At 40.8% G+C, this 5915-nt stretch overlaps 1 long non-coding RNA gene across 1 annotated transcript; it reads right to left on the reverse strand.

Annotated features, from left to right (window-relative positions):
- Positions 1 to 245: 245 nt before the first annotated feature.
- Positions 246 to 4411, reverse strand: LOC130010950 (uncharacterized). The gene is made up of 2 exons (XR_008786246.1): positions 4288 to 4411; positions 246 to 825 (listed from the first exon to the last, which is right to left on the reverse strand). It is a non-coding gene; the product is annotated as an uncharacterized LOC130010950 (long non-coding RNA).
- Between the last annotated feature and the right edge of the window lie 1504 nt (positions 4412 to 5915).

The following is a 5915-nucleotide window of genomic DNA, read 5'->3' on the forward strand; positions in this document are numbered from 1 at the left end:
GCCGAACGATTCGGCTAATGTGTCCACTGCTTTAGGTACATATCACTTACCCAATCTGTTTCACAGAGAATTACGAGTCTCGTATAATATCTCTGTCATAGATGACTGCCTTAACACGTGTTGTCACAGCACGCGGTGTGAATCATTGGCTGAATGGCGCGTGCATTGTTTACATAAGACATAACTGCTTCGGAGAGAATGCTGCATGTTAGTCATTTTAATACCCATTTACACTAAATCGGAAATAATTTTTACCTACAAATACGTCAAACGCCTTTATTTATTTTTCCAATATATACAAAAAATGTTTTAGAATTTAATTTGTCGCAGGAAAAAAGTTAATATTTCTAGCTCATTAAGCCGCATCAATGTCATCCTTATCAGTGATTGTCGCGGCCAAGCAAATATTCACTGCGGATCAGTGTGATCACTTACCGTCCTAGGCTGATGTAGAGTAACGGACTCTTCCGAGGTTTGCCGAGTGCCCCCCGCCCCTTCAAACTGATATTGGCCCCATATGCCCATGATCAAAGACGTGAGGTATCAAAGACACATAGGAGAAGGCCTAATATAATTGCTTCTACCTTGATTTTGACACATCTCTTCAACTCGGCTCGCTTGTGAGCTGGTCTTTTATATCGAGGTATAGATCTAGAAGTTCCATCACTAAACTCTTCTTTGATACTTGATGTTCCCAGCATCGTCGGCTTCCTTCTCTGGTGTCGACTCCTGACACACAACACCATCTTGTATTTGAGTCAAAAAGGTAACCAATATTAATTGGACTTCGTCTAGATTTGCTATATTGACAAGCGAGCTGGCTTCCTGATAATGAAATAAAGAATAAATTTTCATTAATCGAGGTAAAGAGACCCTTAGCTTTTATCTTCAGGGTTGATTTGTAATTAATAGCGCTGTAAAATGACCAATTTAATTACATTGGAAGCTGTATAGGGATCAAATGAAATCTCGTTGGCAATAAAAACGACGGGAAGTGCTAGAACTAGTCAGTATTGTGAGATGATAGCAGACGAAATGTCGTCAACAAGTCAAAACAAAAAGACAGGTGATAAACATTGTTAATACTGTAATATATATAGTCAAACAGTAGAAAGAAATTTTATTTTAATCCCTTCAACTTCAAGTGCCTGTGGTTTGTATCGCAAGCTGGCAATATTATGTCACTTTGGGTCAAACATGACGTATCATGTATTGTGACGTTATCACTAGGTCAAATCTGACGCTTACACGTATGACATGACGTTTAAATAACGTCATTGATCCCGGGGGGTGGGGGGGTGGATGGCTTAGTGGTTAGCACGTGCACGCTGTATCATTAAGTCTGTCATTGAGTCAACTGGCGTGGTTTCGAACCCCCGATTGTACGTGGCAAGGAGTAGGGTCGCCTGTCCAACCTCGTGGGTTTTCTCCGGGTCCTCCGGTTTCCTCCCACTGCTAAAGACCCCTACGCGCAAGCAAATTATAGAAATAAAATTGAACCATATGTTAGTCCCGAAATGACCTAGTTTGTGTCGAGTGGACGTTAAACCCCATTTCTCTCTCTCTCATTGATCCCGATCACTCAACTTTATCCCGAATGACCATTGCGAATATTTTACCGCGAGAACCAGTTAAAAGTTTTACGCGAAGTTTGGATAACTGCGATACCCTAATTCGACTCTACCGCTAAATGTACCTTTGTAGGCCTATTTCATATAACATTATAATGATCCAGGGAAATGGCATAATATTTCATTACGAACGTCCAACATTGTTTACCTTTTGATCTCGGTCACCAGGGCGTATTAGACCGGGAGCCCAGAGGGTCGACCTAGACGAACAAGGTACCAATATCTGACCATATAGACATTAACCTGGGATGCACAGAAGTGGGCGTCTGTCGGGGTCCAGTCCATGGGTGTGGCCCTGGTGACCCCTAGAATGACCCTCAAAATGGGCTATACTCATACATTCGAGGTACCGGCTGAAACCAATTTTAAATGAAAGAGTACATCTCACTGAGTACGAAATTGCCCATAACAAACAATTTTGTCCCTGGGACGGCCCAAACTGACACTCTAGATATGGACCCCCGAGACTTTGAAAAGGGTTATATTCATACATGCGAGGTACCAGTTGAAACTAATTTTAAACGAAAGAGCATATCCCACTATACGAAATTGCCCATAACAGACGACTGGGCCCCTGGGATGGCCTAAACTGACACCCCAAAGCCGAGGGGGGGGGGGGCCAAAAATGAGTTTACTCATACATTCGAGCTACCGGTCAAAACCAATTTTAAATGAAAGAGTACATCTCACAGAGTACGAAATAGCCCATAACAGACGATTTTGGACCCTGGGGTTATAAAAATGACACATTCGAAGTAACAGTTTTAATGAAAGAGTACATCTTGGGCGACCTTCGGTTATAATTTTTTCACGACTAGTGGTCGGAACTAGAAACCGAACGCGAATGGTCCGGACCATCGTCTGTTCAAAGATGGCTGCCCCCAGGGACATGGTGATGAAATGAAATGAAAATGAAATGGGGTTTAACGTTCTACTGTTTTGCTCCGAACTGGGCTAATGAAGACGGGCATACGCCATACAGTGTGCTATGAGGGAAATTTTGCCCGGACAGCGGCAATTTCGTATAGTGGGATATGCTCTTTCGTTTAAAATTAGTTTCAACTAGTACCTCGCATGTATGAATATAACCCTTTTCTAAGTCTCGGGGGTCCATATTTAGGGTGTCAGTTTGAGCCGTCCCAGGGACAAAATTGTTTGTTATGGGCAATTTCGTACTCAGCTAGATGTACTCTTTCATTTTAAATTGGTTTCAGCCGGTACCTCGAATGTATGAGTATAGCCCATTTTGAGGGTCATTCTAGGGGTCACCAGGGCCACACCCATGGACTGGACCCCGGCAGACGCCCACTTAACTGTGCATCCCAGGTTAGTATGTAGATGCCTATATGGTCAGATATTGGTACCTCGTTCGTCTAGGTTCGACCCTCTGGGCTCCTGGGCCTTGTTTCTCGAAATCTTAACCAAAGATAAAATCCAAAGTTTAGTAGATACTTCAATTTTGATTGACTAAGCACTAAAATCAATCTAATTATTCAATCAAATTACTCAAATTTGGATTTCATCTTAGTTAAAATTTCGTGAAACAACTAGGCCCCGGGTCTATATATTATGTTTCAATCATTATAAACATTACTGGCTGACGTCTGGTTACCTATATTACATGCCAATCAAATACATTATTTGTCATAGAAAACGCGGCAGACATTTAAAAGACAAAATACATAATTATTTACTGTTGGAATTTGTCACACAGAATTTACACCACAAAACTTGACCAGAAAAGTCAAAAGTCTGCTTCGGAGGCATTTAAAGTGTTATGAGGGTTTAGACATTTTAAATTTTATCTTATTATACAGCTTGATTACATATAGGCGGTGTTATATCAGGTGCGCGTTTATATATTTCACTTATTTGATTGGTCCGTTCACTGTGCACAGCACGCGTGCTGAACAACGTGTTTCACTTGCGATCAAACTTGTGCATTGGCTGAAAAGATTTTCGTCGCGCTTGTGTAACAACGGATATAAAAGCTAATTTGCCGAAAGTGATTGTCTGCGATATCACCTCGGTGGAAGCGGACGTAAAACACAACTAACAACAAGTGATTTCACAGAGAAACCATGAGCGAATGGATTCTGTTTGGAAAATCGTTTTTTTTTTGTTTTTTTTTTATTGGAAACTGGATATAGGGCTGATAAAAGTTCATCTATGGAGCTAAGAGAGAGAGAGAGAGAGAGAGAGAGAGAGAGAAATGTGGTTAAATTTAACGTCCACTCGACATAAACTAGGTCATTTGGAGACTAGCACATGGTTCAATTTTATTTCAATAATTCGCTTGTGCGTAGGGGTCTTTAGCAGTGGGAGGACCCGGAGAAAACCCACGAGGTTGGACAGGCGACCCTACCTGGTCACGTACAACCGGGGAATCGAAACCACGCCAGTTCACTCAATAACAGACCTTATGATACAGCGCGCACGTGCTAACCACTCGACTATCCAACCCTTCTCATCTGTGGAGCTAAAATTTCTATAGATTTTTCAATGATAGTTAACATATTTTGAAAACCACATTTCTTAGCGCAACTTCGGACATCATTATATTTTTAATGTTGGCGAAGCAATAATTAATGTTTTAAAGGGAAAATTAACAATCAAAAACTGATTAAAAGCATTCGGAAAATAAGTGTGTGTTTACCTGTGGCGGCAAAAGCACAGAATCTTCGATCAAATTTGTATCTAATGGCAAGCGATTCTCCTTCGTCCCGCTGAAAAGCAGGCCGCTCCAGATCATTCCAAGCAAAGATTAATGCCTAAACAAGATTATCGCAGCAGCCTTTATCGTATCATACGAGTGGAGTTTCTGGCATTATTATAACATAACAACCCATAATGCACCGCAACAAATTTTCTCTGTAGTTGCGGATTATGACAAACTCAACGTGATAAGGCTGAGGTGAGAAATAAGACGCCAAACGTTGAATATAAATGAGATTGAGAAAAGGTGGGTTCAAATTCATTTCGGGACTAACACATGGTTCAATTTCATTTCAATAATTCGCTTGTACGCATGGGTCTTTAGTAGTGGGAGGCAACCGGAGGACCCACAACTTAGACACGGTGTCACCTACAAGCCTGAATCGAAACCGCACCTACCACTTGACTCAATGACCGACCTTCAGATCTAATGTAACTTCCACATTAGTTGCCAGGGTTTGTGTTTATGTTCTGTTTTCTGCTGGAATTCGATATAATTTAAAAGTATGCCGTGGCGTCGCTGCCCGGGCAAAATTATCCTCATAGCATACTTCATGGAGAATGCCAGTCTTCATTAGCCCAGTCGGTGCAGGGATGTAACCCGTTTAACCCCATTTCTGTTATGTGTATATTCTTGTGTGTATTTCCTTGTTTTATTCATTAAATTAACACCACCACGGAACTACCTAGCCGGCACCTGCAATTCAGTCAATCAGGTGCATGAGTTAATGCATTCTGGTAAAGGGAAACAAGTCGTACCTGTATACTTTGATTCTTTAAAACTTTCACCGTGCAGTCGCTAGAGTTACACAAAAACGCGTTGCAGAGTTGACTTTATCGTCATCAAAGATAGACACTAGACTTGAAAAGGCATTATAAGTCAACAAGTAAAAAGATATCATTAATTCACAAACCAAGTAAACACTTTATAGGTCAGATTTATTAAAGGAGGCTAGTCTTTAACTCAGTATCATCCACATTTTGACATTGCAAACGCGACTTATTGGTCAATTTAATTTAATGTTGTTATCTTACCGTGAAAAGATGGGCGTCTGATATCCAATATTTAAGACACGGTGAAAATATTAAGATTGGCACACGAATCGAGGCCCAGAATGCTTTCGAGCGCCATTTGTAATGAAGCGACCCGATAAAGGAGGCTAAACATATCCCACAGGAGAATACTACCAGTGTAGACAGGAATAACCACACAACAAAGTGTGCCATTCAATAATATTAAGATTCTTCGCGTATTTCGCCGAACATAACTGATTAGAAATTACAGTAAAAACAGAAACGATTGAATGGCGATTTAGCTCCTTTAAGGCTTTAAAACAAGAATTGGTGCATTGCTATTTAGGACCAGACGAAGAACCCCGTCGCATTTCAAAAATTAATATTTTTGAATAGCAAATTCCGAACTTGATTCGCAGACATGTCTTTCAACCTAAACTTGCAAGCCAAACCCACATGCCCTAAATATGAGCTAACTGGTTAGGAATTGGGTTAAAAACCGCGGTTGTCGAGGTCAAAACGTCCCACATTAGAGTTTTCGACTTAAGTTGTTAA

The sequence above is a fragment of the Patella vulgata genome, chromosome 2 (assembly GCF_932274485.2).
Source record: "Patella vulgata chromosome 2, xgPatVulg1.2, whole genome shotgun sequence".
NCBI classification, from domain to species: domain Eukaryota; kingdom Metazoa; phylum Mollusca; class Gastropoda; family Patellidae; genus Patella; species Patella vulgata.